This window comes from Pantherophis guttatus, chromosome 3 (assembly GCF_059756535.1).
Source record: "Pantherophis guttatus breed Tessera chromosome 3, ASM5975653v1, whole genome shotgun sequence".
Classification (NCBI taxonomy): domain Eukaryota; kingdom Metazoa; phylum Chordata; class Lepidosauria; order Squamata; family Colubridae; genus Pantherophis; species Pantherophis guttatus.
In genome coordinates, this window is record NC_142065.1 from 93654001 (window position 1) to 93671951 (window position 17951).

Sequence of the window (17951 nt, forward strand, 5' to 3'; positions counted from 1 at the left end):
TAATGACTATATTTTCTGAAGTTGAAAGACAACACTAGGGACAACAGTAGTAATCATTTTCTGCCTATCAATTGACTAAGCTGTATGATATTGTTACTTTTTAAAAATAAGAATTAGTATAATTTTGAAATGACTATGTTTCTTATGAATTTTGAAATGAATATGTTTCTTATGAATATGTTTAAAATGTGTCTCTGTGTGTGAATACACTATAATATTTGTAATCATGAGGACTCTTGCTCAATAGATTCTGTATCTGTTATAGATTTTGGGGGAAAATGTGGACGTCCACCTTATGTGGAGAATGGAGACATTGTGGACTCACCCAAGCTAATCTATTTACATTCTGAAAGTGTAATTTATCAGTGCCAAAATTATTATACAATGCAAGGTTCTCCAAGAGTGACTTGTCAAAATGGTCGTTGGTCACAAATACCAACATGTAGAGGTATAAGTAATATCTTTAATTCTTTATAGATTTAATCTTTATAGAGAAATATTTTATTTTGGGAATGGAATAAATTTCACACATCAGACATGTTATGTCAGTATGTTAGTGCCAGAAAATATTTTACTTCCTTGTAATTGAATAAAAGTAGTAGTATTATGAACCAAGATAAAGTAACTTTCTCAGGGAGAAACTGCTTCATAATGGAGAATTGTACAAGATCTTTTGCCATGTACAAATGTTGTCCTCATTTTGTGAAACCCTCCTGGTGAAATTCTGCTTCCCCTAAGCTATATTTCATAACAGACATCTTTTTAGTCAGTGGCATTATTGATAAAATTCAGATTTTAGTTTACTTGAGTTCAGTAAGTAGATTTTATTTTTCTTAGTATTTCACAGATCAGAACACTGGGCCCTCCATTATCATCATCATGCCATCAATCAGTCAATCAATCATTCCTTGAACAAAAATTACAAAAAGTCATGTTTCCCAACAATCCACTAGGGCTCTTTTTGAATGATAGTATAAGTTGAATCTCTAGGGAACTAACATTATTATTTTTTAAATAGGCTAAGTATGGATGAAGACTCTGTTGACTTAATCACATCTACCCTATTTAGTCAATGTTGAAAAAGAAGATATGAGGTGACATTGTAAGAGAAGTTGCCTGAACCTGGTCTTCTCCTAATCCAGATATTCAGTATGAGGAAATTTGGAAGATGGGGACTAAAATGTTTTTCTTCTTCCTTCTACACATGTAACATTGTCTTGCTTAAAAGAGTTTTAGTTCATAACTGATAATTAGTTCATCAGAGACAAAATAAAATAAAGGGGGGGGGGAATCCATTTACATAGATCTCTAATCATTTTAGCCTATTGCAACATAGAATTTCTAACCTAAATTTTAATTGCTTTATCAAATGAATTCCTCAGTGTAAAACTTTCTATTTGTCATCTGATCTGTGTCCTTTTTCAGCTGCTTGTTCAACAAGTCAAGAAGATCTGAGAGAACACAACATAAGGCTGAAGTGGGCCAACGGGGATAAAATATATTCTGAGGATGGAAATCTAGTGGAGTTTATATGCTTAAGAAACTACATACCACATCCAGATACCAGATCATTCAGAGTTAATTGTGTGGATGGGAAAATTAACTATCCGCGTTGCATTCCTGTATGTATATTTTCAGAAAAATACTTTAATTCACCAATATTAACATTTCTTTAGCTTGTCTATATCTATATACCTATATATCTATATCTGTGCATTAAAAAAATCACTTGAAATATTTAAAAGACCTAGGTCTGGCAGCTAAATTTGTCGATGTAATGTTTTCTAAGGTAACTTGGTCTTCTGCATTTCTTCTAAATCAGAACACTTCTTAACAGACTTGATTTAAACATTGATCATTGATAGACAGACTTGAACATTGGGTGCTATCTAACAAAACAAAATTCCACGGTGAAAAAAGTAAGATTCTACATTTAAGCAAGAAAAACAAAATGCACAGCCATAGTGTAGGTGGTACCTTGCTCAATAGTAGTAATTGTGAGAGGGCTCTTGGAGACAATAATTTAAATATGAGCCAGCAGTGTGCTGCAGCTGCCAAAAAAAGTCAACACAGTTCTAGACTGTATAAACAGAGGGATAGAATCAAGATCACGTGAAATGTTAATACCAGTTTATAATGTCTTGGTAAGGCCACACTTGGAATACTGCAAACAGTTTTGTTTGCCATGATGTAAAAAAGATGTTGAGATGCCAGAAAGAGTGCAGAGAAGAGCAATAAAGATGATTTGGGGACTGGAGACTAAAACATATAAAGAAGGGATGCTGGAATTGGGTATGTCTAGTTTAATGAAAAGAAGGACTGGGGTGACATGATAGCAGTGTTCCAATATGTCAGGGAATGCCACAAAGAAGAGGGAGTCAAGCTATTCTCCAATGCAACTGAGGGCAGGACAAGAAGCAATGGTTGGAAACTAATCAAGGAGAGAAGCAACCTAGAATTAAGGAGAAATTTCCTGACAGTTAGAACAATTAATAGGTGGAAAAACTTGCTCCAGAAGTTGTGAATGCTTCAACACTGGAAGTTTTAAAGAAGAGATTGGACAACCATTTTTCTGAAATGGTATAAGGTTTTCTGCCTGAGCAAGGGGTTGGACTAGGAAACCTCCAAGGTCCCTTCCAACTCTGTTGTTTTGTTAAGATTCATTTGTTAAGCACTATGGGGACGGGGTTAATACTTAAAAACAATGAGGAATGGGGCTGGAATGCTGAATCTGCCAGCATTTCATCTCTTCTGGTCTGTTGATCAATCCTGACAGATTCCAAGATGAAGACCTCTATGTTAAACCCAGTGGGCTATTTTCACTTATTTCATTGGCCGCAGTCAATAAATTTAGATGCCTGAAAAAGAATTGTTCCAAATGAACACTCATACATTTTACTTTATTTATTTCATTGCATTGATATTGAAATAGTCTCCTGTCCTTTGAACTTCCATATGCAATTTACTCACTCATGTGTTTATATGCATATTTATAAATACCTACCAGAAGCCGCAAGGCCAGAACAAAAAATAAAATTACTAAATTAGTAACACTTGATAATAGCAATAGCAAAAGCTCTTAGTCTTATAGACCACTTCATAGTGTTTTACAGTCTCTAAGCGGTTTACAGAGTCAGCATATGGCTCCCAACAATCTAGGTCTTCATTTTATCAACCTTGGAAGGATGGAAGTCAACCTTGAGCTTGTCGGGATCAAACTCCTGGCAGAAGGAATGCAGAGGTAGCCTGCAATATTGCATTCTAACCACTGTGCCACCATGGTTGTGTAATCATACATTATATATTACATGTAAAATGAGATATCCCACGAAATATTTCTAAGCTTAGAATAAATGGAAAAATAGATTGAGCAAGAACACTCTCTGAAATGAATTAGACCAGATTGATTGATTATCTATTAGTAAATGAGATTCTATTGACTTCCAGAGACTACTAGATCCAACCTAAGAATTACTTGCTTTCTGTTGAAAACTTTAGGGTGCACACTGATTGAATTTGTTGTACTGAGCACAATGAAATCAATGAAAAGAGCTCATTGGAGTTAAATTAGACTTTTCAGTCATTTCATTCTCAGGACAGAGGGATCTCCTGGTCTTCAGTTTTGGAATCTGACAGGATTCAGCATCAGATTAGAAGAGATGAAATGATGGGCAATGTTTGTGCCTCCTTGTCCCATGCCTCTTTGTTTTTAGGTATTAACCCCACTCCCCATAGAACTTCTTTCCCATTGCTCTAAATGGAAGGAATTTCATTTGGATCACAGGAATCCCCCATTATATGATGAGTTTGTATTTGAAATTGCAATTAATACAAATGCTATTAGTGAAATACAAATTTTGCTGAAATGTACATGTAAATATCAAATATATGTATAGTGTACATTTTATTGGAAATCTTCCTAGTTAACAAAAAATGATTTTTTTCTTGGCATTGCTGTGCTACAGTTCCCAGTATTCTTCTATTGGCTGTGTTGTCTGAGGATATTGTGAGTTTGTTTATTCACTGCATTTGTGTTCCATCTTCCCTCAAGTGTATCCACTGTGAGGATGAATTAAAGTTTGGTAACATCTAATTCCCCATTCCTATATTTAAAATGTTGGTGTTTTGAGTTCATTCTGACTGCCAGAGCTTATATCCCAAAATATAGAGAATGCCCAATAAATTATTACAGTCTATTACATGTCATTGTGTCAAAAGTAATCTTAAAAAAGATAGAAATTGCTCAGTGAAAAAACGGGCTAGAGTTCTTGAATCTCTTGAGTAGTTTTAACCATTTGATTTAAAAATGGTGATACTGACTTTCAAAATTGTCTTGGCCATGTTGTTTGATATCTCAAAAATTATTGCAGGCTGCTTTCTGCTGCAGATCATATGAATGAGTTTAAAAAATAATTACATAAAATGTACAGATGCAAATTTATTTATTACTTACTGTTCACTTTTTATTTTAGAGAACTGCGTAAATGAAGAACAGGATATATACAGCACCCTTTAAACCAGAAGATGAACGTCTGAAATCATGTATCATTCTCTTTAATATAACCACATGAAGCTGGATTGTATACAGTTATAAATGGTGGATCCAAACCTAAAAGCCTACTCTGTAAAAGACAGATTTTACCAACTGAAATTACTGTGAAAATGATAACATTTAAAAACAAGTTTATAGAACATCTTTAAGGCAGATAAAATATTATAATGTAACCTTATAAATATATTTTTAAAATGCATATTGAGTGAGGAATGTAGATTTTTTTCTATATATATATATATATATATTAATTGTAAACATTTGATTAATCTGAATTATCAATCAACAGCCCATCTTAAAAGAATGACAATAGATAATTGAAATTGATGTTTTTACATACAGTATAGAGGTGTTAAGTTCTTTAAAAAATTTTTTTTTAAATCCATTAATCATTTTTGCTGCCAAACAATTTGTAGTATATTTTGTAAAGATACATTTAATACTTCAGTTTACAGTCTAATTCAAGATCCAGAAAGAAATTGGTGCTCTGGAAATGTTGCTCTGGAAATAGCCAAATGTATTTTGATGATCAGAATTTGATGGAAGTCCAGCCAGATGGATTTCTATACTTGTTTTTGTTTTGCTTTGCTTTTGATTGTTTGTTTTTACAATATGAAATTATATAATTATAAGTAATTAAAAATTAAGATAAAGTTTATAAATTGGCACAGGCCTTCCCAAACTACATTCCTTCAAAAGGTGTTATTTAACACAGAATGGGCTAGAATTTGCCATGTTATAAATTCAGTCTGATTCATTGCTCTATACAAAGTGAACCCATTCAAAACAAACCTTGTAGCACCTTTTTGGATTGCCAACTCCCTTCATATTTTTCATTACCCTAGACTAACAAGGCTATGCTTCCTTTAATGAACAAAGTGAAGGGAACTTCATAAGGAATTTGATGTGTCCTTTTTGAATATGATAGAGCTGTTTGGTGGAAACTTATACAGAAGTATAAGATGTTATCTCAATGGCCAATGAGTTCCCAATGGAACTCAAATCTTAATTGATTTGCTAGATTAGGTCAGCCGCTGCTGCAGTTGATAGAATACAAGTAGTCCTCATTTAGCATCCACAATTGGAGCCAGCAATTCAGTTGTTACAAGAAATAGTTGCTAAGTGAACGATTGTGTGACTGCAAACCTATGTTTATGGTTTTACTTCAGGCCTATCAAACTGGCAGCCCGTGGGCCGGATGTGTCACATGCAGGCCACACCCATGCAAAGGCAAAAAAGTCCCAAAATGTCCTGATGCATCACGTGACACGATCGAGTTTGACACCCGTGCTTTATAGCATCAGATGGATATGACCCCATATGCCCAATTGAAGAGAAAGGTTTCTGGAACTTGACTCACAAGGAAGCCAGGTAACAGGGCACATCTTGTAGCCTTTAATCCTGGTCCCTCGCCCTTTGGAATATTCACTCTGATGCTGGGATAATTCATAAGAAGAGAATGTTTATAGTTGCATTCATTTGAGGGGAAGGGATTACAAGAGAGTAAGCAGGCACACCAAGGGAAGCATACATTGAAAAGCATTCACTCTTTGCCTAGTGCAATTCATGAATCATTTCAGAGGCAAAGAAAAGCCTTTAGCTGAAACCTGGTTAAAGCATCAGTAGCAGTGCCAGACAAAGGGTTCCAATCAACTAAGATGACAAAACTGAACCAGTTAACTTGCAGTTAGCATTTTTTAGGGACGTGCTACACCGGGAAGAAAAGCAGCTCAGAAAGAATAACCTGTTTAGTCAATCTCTCCGCTCTGCAAGAGGCGGAGAAGGAAAAAATGGACCAGACACAGGACATCTACTAACTGACAATATTGCCAAACAAATGACAGGCAGAGAGATTCTGCAAAAGTTGCAAGAGATTTCTACCCAATGAAGTACACCAGATCAAGAAATCAGCTCCATGGGGAAAACAGAACTAATTTTTCATAAGATAGACCATAGTAGCAGTATCTTGCAACTCTGCTTATCTTTTACCTTCCCTCCTTACAACCTTCTAAGTCAGGGGGAGTCAGTTTGATCCTTTTCTTACTAATTACCATATTTTTCTGAGTATAAGTCACACCTTTTTCCCTAAAAAAAGAGGGCGAAAATCTGGGTGGGACTTATACTCCGAATGTAGCCTCACCTAGCTTCTCAAATGGAGGTTTCAGAGGCTAAAAAAAGCATCAGAAAAGAAGCCCCCAAACAGAGCTTCAGAGGCTTTTATTCTGAAGCTGTTTCAGAGGCTTTCAGAGGCGGGGATTTTTTTTTTTTCTGAAACTGAGTTTCAGAAGTTTCAGAGGCAGAAAAAAAGGCAAAAAAAAAAAAAAGGTACAGAGCTCACAACCAAGGAACCTGTTGCTAAAATTCACCTCTGGGAACAACTGATTGGGGGTATTCCGGGAGGCAGATGCACCTGCCAATCAGCTTTTTTCTTATTTTCCATCCCAAAAACAAGGTGCGTCTTATATTCCGGTGTGTCTTATACTCCGAAAAATACGGTATCTCCTTTCTTGGGCTTTATAAAAAGTTTCTGCCCTTGTTATTTCTATAATTGTTTCTGAATATTCTTTTTAAGGTCCTCTCCATGATTCCCTATAGCAAAGGATGCAATATTCCAGGGTAAATCGTTTACCTAGTTGGTCCAGCAATATTGTTTGGGCCCTATTGGTTCAAATATTGAATTGGAAGTCTTTCACACAAACACACACAAACAGATCAATGCCATAGGAATCTATGATGGGTGAGCATGTGGGGCCTACATCTAATACTATGGTTAAATCTTTATAACTGCATCACATGTGTGGGAATCATTAGAAACTGCTTAAAGGAAGATACAACAAAAGGAAGTGATATTTCTGCTTTTAAAGAATAGAAGGCTGAGTGAACTAGCCAAACAAAGGCATGCCACTGCTTTAGCTGCTCTGTTTGATAAATTAAAGGATCACAAGTATGCCAAATGTGATCCTCAGCTTAACATGGCAATTGGGACCAGAATTTCCATCACAGAATGGCAAAGTACAGGTAGTCCTCAATTTATGACCACAATTGAGCCCCCAATTTATGTTGTTAAGTGAGGAATTTGTTAAGTGAGTTTTGCCCCATTTTATGACTTTTCTTGCCACATTTGTTAAGTGAATCATTGTAGCTGTTAAATTAGTAACAGGATTGTTAAGTGAATCTGTTTTCCTCATTGTTTGTCAGAAGGTCCCAAAAGGTGACCACATGACACCAGGACACTGCAACTGTCATAAATGTGAGTCAGTGGTCAAGCATCCGAATATAAATCACATGACCATGGGGATGCTACAATGGTCATAACTGTGAAAAACGGTCTTAAGTCACTTAGTGATGTTGTAACTGCTTCTTTCTTCCAGGTTGGATGAAGTAGGCTTGCAAAAATAACACGCACTGTTCAGTATGAACAGAGGTTCAGACCAGAGTTTTGGTAAACATTGCAAAGTTTAGTGTCAAGAAAAAAAAATGAACTCTATATGACAATGAGAACAGACACGCATTACAACATTAAAGTATCTTCCACTCCAACTGAGCTAATTAATATTCAAGGGAATTTCTGTGTGTTCCTGCACTAGAAAGGAACACCCTTAAATGAGAAAAATATCTAAAGAACTGAATATGCTTTTCAGCAATAGCATTTAGACTTATATATCACTTTACAGTGCTTTACAGCCCTCTCTAAGTGGTTTACAGAGTCAGCATATTGCCCCCAACAATTTGGGTCCTCATTTTACCCACCTCGGAAGGATGGAAGGCTGATTCAACTTTGAGCCTGGTGAGATTTGAACTGCCAAATTGCAGGCAGCCAGCAGTCCGCAGAAGTAGCTTGCAGTACTGCACTCTAACCACTGCACCACTGTGGCTCACTACTGCACCACTGTGGCTGACTCATTTTAATATTAAATTATTAAATAATAAAACATGTATAATATTTCAATAATATTCTTGAGGATATTGTGTGATGCAAATCAACTCTGGAATTTAATGACTAGGACATTCTGAAGGAAACATCAGAGATATGATACATTTTTTTGTCGATCGATCAATCTATTCAATTTAATTCAATCTGATAAACGATCTGAACCAAACAAAATGATTAAATGGTACATAAACATCAGCAACAGAACATTTTTCTAGAGACCCACATGAACCTATTGCTCAATGGAACTCAGAGTCATTTGTTTATAAATACTGAGAGATGATATTCAAAATCTATCCAATTTAATTTAATTCATTAATTGGTTACTCTTGAATATACTACATATATATATATTCAATCAGTCACTCTGGAATTGTTCCCCTGAATCCTTCTATCTAGCCTTTTCACTATGCTGAATTCTATATGATTTGATTACTTTAAATTTTTGACCTCCAAAACTCTCTTGAATGGTTCCCTTAACCCCCAATTTTTAAATCATTCCCTACTTGCTATTATTCAGAAAGTCACTCTGGCATTCAAAAGCCAAATGTGGCTCTAAACAAAAGTTTTGCTCCTGTACTTTCAAAATAAATGGAATGGAGAATAGGATTTTTCACTATCTGCATAGAGTGAAGCAATATTCTAGTCTGACCCTTTTCTATGAAAGCCTCCTTAATTTTCATCAGAGACTTGTATCTCCAGATGAGTTGCTAACTCTAGTCCAAATGCAATAACAATGATGAATAATCATTCAATAATCCTATCATTTCGTCAAGGACTGGAGACTGACGTTGAAACCACTTCCTAAAATCTTGCTAAAAATCTGCAGGGATTAGTCCGGGCAGTTGCCAGGAGTCAACACTGACTCAAAGGCACAAAACAAAAATGAAAAACTTCTCTAGGCTCACAACTAATAATTTACTATTCTGCTTTCATAGTCAAAAATATTCTGACTTGTTTGCACACAGTATAATATACTATATTTAGAAAATCCATGGAATGCAGCTGGTAAATTCATCTAGTCAAACTGGAAAGACACTTTGGCTGTAGTACAGAGAGCATTGTTCAGCTATCACTGTGATTGAATGGGGCTTGTACAGGATACAGTTATATGCAGTGGTGGGATTCAATTCTTTTAACAACCAGTTCTGTGGGCGTGGCTTAGTTGGGGGTGTGGCTTGGTGGTCATGTGACTGGGTGGGTGTGGCTAGCTGATCATGTGACTGGGTGGGCGTGGCTATGTGCATAGGGACTACTCAGAGGGCTGAAAAAAGTCATTTTTTATGCATTCTTAACAACCGTGTCAATCATTTCACTACTACTTCTCTTCACCACAGTGACAAGATAGGGCACAAAACGTAAAAGGTGAGGACAGTCGTAAGTTCAAGCACTGGTCAAAAATGCGAGGACCAGTCAAAAATAACCTTTTCAGCCCTCTGAGTAGTCCATATGCACATAGGACTCATCATTTATGCCATCATTTATCTTCTAGCCCTAGCTCAGAGGTCTTCAAAAAGTCCACAAATCTTAAAGCTGCCAAGTTTGAAGACCTCTGAGCTAGGGCTTTGGGGCCAGCCTTTTGGAGAGGGGGTCCCACTCGGAGAGATCCCCTGCCTCTCAGGAAGCATCAGGCCCAGGCAGAGAAAGTTTCCAAGGTTGGAGATCTCTGGACTAGAAGACCTCCAAAGGTCCCTTCCAACTCTGTAATTCTGGTATTGGCAAGCAAACACAGTTAAGCTACTTAAATCCTCCAGAGCAGGGGTCCCCAACCTTTTGGACCTCAGGGACTACCAAGTTCATAATTTTAAATTTCGCGGACCACTAATATGAATCCAGCATGCCGCTTGCTGAAGCACCTGGACTCCCAGTGACGGGATAGGGTCCTTCAGGCACTCTCCCCCTCTCTTTCTCTCTCTCTCCCCCACTCTTTCTCTCATTCTCTTTCTCTCCCCCCTCTTTCTCTCTCTCTCCCCTCTCTCTCTCCCCCTTTCTCTCTCTCTCTCTCCCTCTCTCATTCTTTTTCTCTCTCCCCTCTTTCTCTCTCCCCCTCTTTCTCTCTCTCTCCCACTCTTTCTCTCATTCTCTTTCTCTCCCCCCGCTCTCTCTCATTCTTTCTCTCTCCCCCTCTTTCTCTCTCTCTCCCCCTCTCCCCCACTCTTTCCCTCTCATTCTCTCTTTCTCTCTCCCCCCTCTTTCTCTCTCTCTCTCCTGTCCTTCTCCCACTCTTTCCCTCTCATTCTCTCTTTCTCTCCCCCCTTCTCTCTCCCCCCCACTCTCTCTCATACATCCACAGTATGCAGTCTTTCAACCAACTGTTCAGACTTCAAAGCAGTTTAAGACCAACCAGTTTGCAAAGTACCGCTGTGATTACAACCTGCATCAAACAAAATGTGTTAATGGATTATGGCTTCCTGAGCCACGGTGTAAAGGTATCGTTTGCATGCTATGTACAAGTTTATAGTTTCTTCAATAGGATGACGTTAATCATATCAAAAAAAATAAAAGTGGGGCACACCTGAGAACTGTCTTCCTATGTAACATCTTTTGATGGCACACAGTTTCTTCTGCAACACCCCATTAAGGTCCTATGAGTTTGGCATTCTTTGTCTAATCTCATGAAATAATGAAATAATGTGAATATATCCATCAAAAAAGAAAAGATAATTTTGCAATATAGAAAAATCTTTTTTAACAATCCAAGGACAAAATCAAATGCAGCAATACCCTTAAAATCAGTTGGTTTCTTCCTTAGCAGCTATTTTGTTTCCTTCACAGGTTTAGTTTGCGACTGTTAAATTGGTTTTGATCTTATATGTCTTTTACTGTAGTTGTTTTATATCTACCCTTGAGAGTTTCATGATTGTAGTAAAGCTCCAGTGTGATCAATTAGTAATAGAAAACAAATGGCTCTTTTGTGAGAGTTGTCAGGTGAAATGTTTAAGGATGAATTATGAGTTCTAGCCAGGGGTGAAATCCAGCAGGTTCTAGAGAACTGATAGCGGAAATTTTGAGTAGTTCAGAGAACCGGCAAATGCCACCTCTGGCTGACCCCAGAGTGGGGTGGGAATGGAGATTTTGCAATATCCTTCCCCCAGGAGTGGGGAGAGAATGGGGATTTTGCCGTATCCTTCCCCTGCCATGCCCACCAAGCCACGCCCACAGAACCGGTACTAAAAAATTTGGATTTCACCACTGGTACTAGCTGACAGCAAAGGGTTAGAATTTATTTTTTTTATTTTTTTTATTTTAAATTTGATTTATATGCCGCCCTTCTCCGGAGACTCAGGGCGGCTTACATGCGTTAAGCAATAGCCTTCATACTTTTTGTATATTTTATACAAAATATGTTGGAAGCAACAGACATTAGGTCTTAAATTTGAGTCCTGAAATATTAGTTTGTGAAAAAACAGACTGGAGTATATGAAGAGAAGTGTGAGAGCATATAGCAGAAAAGAATGATTGAGAGAAAAGATACGTAAAAGATTTACTATGATCTGATAACAACCATATAGTTGTTTTTTTGTTTGTTCCCCAATTGGGTCAATCCTGGGGTTTAGTATCATTGTGGAAAGGGACGTTGATGTGGCATCTCTATGGATGTTACTCTATGATGTAATTTTAGCTGGTGCAGTTTGTTGGTTCAGTGTGATGACTGCTATTTCTACTACATCAACCACTGGAGACTTAATCAGAGCATGCTGCTAAATCTTGGAGAAAATTTCTGGAAGATGAAGTGATTAGTTAAGGATTCTCACCATGCAAGCAGTCTACCTCACAGACAACAAGAGACTGGCAAAGGAAGGAATAGCACATAAGACTTTTCATTGGTTCCCAAAAGATTATCAGGATCAATTCCTGGTGTTGATCTGTATAGTTTGGCAACGGGATACCTGCAGGTCTCCAATCGCTGTCAGCTAGTTTATATGGACAAGGTGCTAGTGGTATTTAACTTCCATGAAACGAGGGGGAGGACTAAAATATAAAATCACTGTTTCTCAGTAGTAGCATCAGTCTTATTGTTATAGCATTTTTCTTTAGGAAAATGTTCCAAACTGATCTCTTTCCCAGAGCATTTGTGGATTAATTGCATGTCCTGTACTCAGGGCCGGATTTAGATGAAAAGAGGCCCTAGGCTATTCCACTTATGAGGCCCTTTCACCAGTGGTGGGATTCAATTTTTTTAACAACAGGTTCTGTGGGCGTGGGTTAGTTGGGGGTGTGGCTTGGCAATCATGTGACGGTGGGCGTGGCTAGTTGGTCACGTGACTGTGTAGGCATGGGTAGCTTGTCATGTGACCGGGTGGGCGTGGCTATGTGCATAGACTTTTTTCAGAGGGCTGAAAAAAGTCATTTCTGACTGGGCCTCGCACTTTTGACTGGTCCTCACACTTATGACCATCCTCACATTTATGCCCGTGCAGCTTTCTTAGCAACCATGTCACTCATTTCACAACTGCTTTTCTTCACCATGGTGACAAGATAGGGCAAAAACGTAAAATGTGAGGACAGTCGTAAGTTCGAGAACTGGTCAAAAGTGTGAGGACCAGTCAAAAATAACTTTTTCAGCCCTCTGAGTAGTCTCTGTGCACAAAAGGACTACCCAGAGGGCTGAAAAAAGTCATTTCTGACTGGGCCTCGCACTTTTGACCGGTCCTCACACTTATGACCATCCTCACATTTATGCCCATGCAGCTTTCTTTACAACCATGTCACTCATTTCACAACTGCTTCTCTTCACCATGGTGACAAGATAGGGCAAAAACGTAAAATGTGAGGACAGTCGTAAGTTCAAGGACTGGTCACAAGTGCGAGGACCAGTCAGAAATAACTTTTTCAGCCCTCTGAGTAGTCCATATGCATAAAAGGATACAGCACTAGAGAGGGATGAAGGAAGGGAAGGGAAATTAGAGTAGGAGTGAGGGTAAGAGAGGGAGGAAGAGAGGAGGAGAAGGAGAAAGGAAGAGGAAGTAGGGAGGAGAAGAAGAGGGGGAGGAAGAGAAAGTAAGAAGGAAAGAAAAGAGAGAGGTGGTAGGTTTGAGGAGAAAGATTGCTGTACAATAAAAAAGATGAAAGGGAAGAAAGCCAACCCCAAACAAATATAAAGATATTAAGATAAAGAATGAATTGTTAAACTTTAAAGAATAAAAGAGAACAAATATGAATAAATAACAATAATTAGAAACACACATACAAACATACAATGTATTTTCTTTGAACAGAGTATTTGGCCGGTTCACAAATTTAACCAGTGTTTAGTCATTTCAATTAAATTTACAATTTCTATATTTCCTTTTTGCCATATTTATTCCTCATCTATTTTTGTAAAAAACCAATATTACCCTTCATCCTCATCTCTAATCTTAATCAAATTCAATTTTTCCCTTCTATTCTATATTATACCCCTTCCCATTGTCATCTATTTTTATATCCATCCTCACATTGGTTAATTATGTAATATTAGTTGGTTAATATAAATTCAACATTTTAATATAAATCAATTAGTTATATAACTACCTTTTTTGTATATTAATCAATATGAACATGAATATTCCAATTATTTCCATGCAATCCAATTTCTTACAAATCCATTAATTATATTTACCAATAATAATAAACCAAATAATTTCCCCCATATATTCCTCCAAACCACAACTTAACCATTTCTGCTTTCAGAAATATACAATTAATAGTATCTCAATTATTACAATTCCCTAGTTAAATAGAGCTTTTTTTCTTTTGTGTTTTAAAATCTCCTCTTTTTCCCTAAATTTCCCGTTGTTTGCACCTACCTTTTTTGGTGAGGAAAAAGAAAAGAAATCTGCCTGCCTAATTTTCCAACGTGCAAAGCCAACAGCCTGCTTTACTTTCTCTTTCGTTTTTCAGTATATCTAGGGGGAAAAAAATCTGCACTCTTTCCAAGGAAGCAAAAGAGCACTGAGTAAAACAGCTGAGAGCAAATCAGCTGGGGGTCGGGAGCCGATCTAAGCAAGGGCTAATTAGCCTCTGCTGAAGCTCCCGGGGCCAATAAAATTACAAAAAAAAACCACCGAACCCTTTGTTAAATTGCTGGCTCCCCCGCCCCTCGCCCACCACTATTTATTGGCAATAAATAGTGGTGTGGAGGGGCTGGACAAGCCAGCAATTTAACAAACGGTTCGGCTGCACCACTGGCTCTAGGGCGGCCCTTTGAAGCCCCGCGGCAAGAATTTGCAGTTTCTTTTCCCTCTAGCCATCGGAGGCAGCAATAGATGGGGAGTGGGCAGGGTAAGCGAACGGCCGGCGATCCAACAGAGCAGAGAGTGAGGGTGAGTGAAGGCTGGAAGCTGCTTTCTCCATCCGGAGCCGATGGGGAACCACGTGGCAGTCCACGTGGATCCCAGGCAGCGGAACTCAGGCTAGGGAAGGGGTGGGCAATTGTGGCTCTTTTACAACCTGTGGCCTTCAACTCCCAGAATTCCTGAGACAGCCAAGCTGTTTGCACAAGTAATAAATAGTACTTTTTTCTGAAATGCAAACAGTGGATTTGGGCTCTAAAAAAAGTTATACAGGCTTTTTATCCAGCCTTATGCTAATGTTAGAAATTATGCAAGGAAGATGCATAAACAAGGAACTTGGGGGTTTTATATAAATATTGAGAAGTTTCAAAAATGTCTCACAAGTGGCCTCAAACATTAATCTCAAATGAAATGTCCTGCATACGTTCAGAATTGTTGTTGTCAAAGCAAGGTTCTGACTTCAAAGTCTCTCTTCTTCAAAATTAAAGAGGAATTCAGAAGGGTTATTTGGACATCACGCAACCAGACAATTCCTCTGTTGTTCAGTGAAAAAGCCTACTTTTTTCAAGGTGAACCTGAAAAAGAAGTGTCACTACTTTAATAAATCAGCTTCAAAGATTTTCTTTCCTAAAGGCCTTTTTTACCATCCAGAGAAGAGATGGTGAGTGTAGATAGTTTAGGCAGGGGCCACAATCACAACAAAAGGACGCAAAGCTAAGCACAACCCTGTAAAGCTTTGGGAAGCCTTTTCTTGCCAGTCTGTGTCTGGGGCTTCACTAGTATAACATTCCTTTGAGTCTTTGCCTTCAGTGCTATTCTGGCTGCCCTGTTTTCTCTCCTGGGTGTTTGCTAGAATGGCTTTTTAAGAAGGAGACTATTATGCTTTCTTTGGGGAAAAACAAAGATCTTTTTCTCTAATCTACAGGAATCACTTCTCACTGGGACAGCAAAAATACATACAATCTCTCCAATTTTCTCTTGAACGACTTGGTGAGGGACAAAGCTTGGGGGCTGTGAGGCATTCATTACTACTTGGCTTAAATGCAAAGTTGCTTGTTATGGAGATTGCAGTTACAGAACTAACAACAAAGGAGACAAAGGCTGAAGGATGTCATGATGGTTTGTGTGTGTGTGTGTGTGTGTGTGTGTATGTGTGTATGTATGTGTATGTGTGTAAGATTTTAGATACAATAAAAGACAAACCTAAAAGACACAACAGGTGCAAGAAAAGAAAGAAAGAAAAATCCTGTTATGAAATATTATGACTTCCAAACTTCTCTCTCTCTCTCTCTCTCTCTCTCTCTCTCTCTCTCTCTCTCTCTCTCTCTCTCTCTCTCTCTCTCTCTCATCTAACCATCATCTTTCTCCATCTCTATCAATCCCTAATCTCCATCTATCTTCACGCCCATGCCCACTTTAGCGAAGGGAAAAAAAGCCCCGATATGTCACATGACACCGCCGTGACGATGTGAGTTTGACACCCCTGAACTAGATCTTCGGTGTCATCTCTGCCACACTCTGCCAAGTGTATCTCAGTGACAGAGATATTGTTGGGAACATAGTATATTTTTAACATTAAAGCTGTTATCTTGAAAACTCCAACACAATGAAATTAAAGAAGCATTCCAGACAAGTACCACCTTTTGTCTGATTTCTATTGCAGCAACACAAAGCTTATTTACCAAGTTGCTGATGTAGGATTTGAAGTCTTCCAAAAGGAACATCGCCAGGTGATTATCTGGTCTTCCAGCTAAGTTGCACAATAAGGCTGAAATGACCTAGTGAATTTACAGAGTGAATGGTCCTATTAAATATACATGCAGTGGATACCTCTTATTGTTTCTATCTTATTGGTAAGAAACTTGAGCAGTGGAAAACTTCTTAACTGCCAGCGACAGAATTATAACCATCAGAATTCATGCCAAGCTTCTCAATATCACAGTTACCCAAGTCTATGCCCCAAAGACTGCTTCAACAGAGCTTGAAATAGAGGGTTTTTATGCCGTGGTCTAAGAAATTCTGATACAATTGGTACAAATATATATATAACTTTATTGTCATTGTACATATATACACAGTATACCCATACAACAAAATTCAGTTAACATCCAAAGACCAGGCCCAACACACATAACAAACACACCCCCACCCACCACAAATTCCCCATCCCTGAACCACCCAAACATCCACACAACAGGCCAATTAATGCTGTCCAACAGCTGACTGGTGGTGGCCCTTTAGTTCATTGTTGAGTGCAATTGGGATAAAAACTATTCAGAAAATGTGTGGTCTGAGTTTTAATTGCTTTGTATCTTCTGCCAGAAGGCAACAGTCCAAAATCATAAATACGTGGTTCAAACAGCACAAGTGCCACTTATACACTTGGACCTCACCAAATGGACTTCACCATAATCAGGTCAACCTTATGCAATCATCAATAGTAGTTTTCACTATTTTGTTTAAAAATGGTGATACTGACTTTCAAAATCGTCTTGCCCATGTAGTTTGATATATTAAAAATTATTACAGGCTGCATTCTGCTGCAGATCAGATGAATCAGTTTAAAAAAGAATTGCATAAAATGTACAGATGGGAATTTATTTCTTTATTCTTCACATTTTATTTTACAGATCTAAGCAAATAAACAATAGGACGCATACCACAGCCTTTGAACCAGAAGAATATCTGGAGTCATATATTATTTTCTTTCATATGATCCCATGAAGCTGGATTGTATATACACAATTATAAACAGTGGATCCGAATCTAAAAGTCTATTTTGTAAAAGATAATTACCAACTGTAATTACTGGGAAAATAATAACATTTAAAAATAAATTTATAGACCACCTTTAAGGCAGATAAAATTTTACAGTATAACATTATAAATAACTTTTTAAATATGTATCTGGAGTGAGAAATGAAAATTTTTTTCTATATACTGTAATTTTACCTTTAAACATTTGATTCATCTGAACAATCAATCAGCAGCCCATCTTAAAGCAATGACAATAGATAATTGTAGTTGATATGTTTAGCATATGGATTCTTGAATTCTTCGAAAAATAAAAGAAATCCAAAAATGATCTTTATTGACAAACAATTTGTAATATAGTTTGTAAAGAAACAGAGATGCACAGTGAACATTTCAATTCACTATCCAATCAAAAATCCCCAACGATTGCTCCTCCTGG

General features: G+C 37.7%; 2 long non-coding RNA genes across 2 annotated transcripts; both read left to right on the top strand.

The window, feature by feature from the left end:
- The first annotated feature begins 244 nt into the window (after positions 1–244).
- LOC148114671 (uncharacterized) lies at positions 245–5217 on the top strand. Its single transcript, XR_015733167.1, has 3 exons — positions 245–448; positions 1426–1622; positions 4473–5217. It is a non-coding gene; the product is annotated as an uncharacterized LOC148114671 (long non-coding RNA).
- A 530-nt stretch (positions 5218–5747) lies between these two features.
- LOC148114672 (uncharacterized) lies at positions 5748–17843 on the top strand. Its single transcript, XR_015733169.1, has 2 exons — positions 5748–5923; positions 17389–17843. It is a non-coding gene; the product is annotated as an uncharacterized LOC148114672 (long non-coding RNA).
- Positions 17844–17951: the final 108 nt, after the last annotated feature.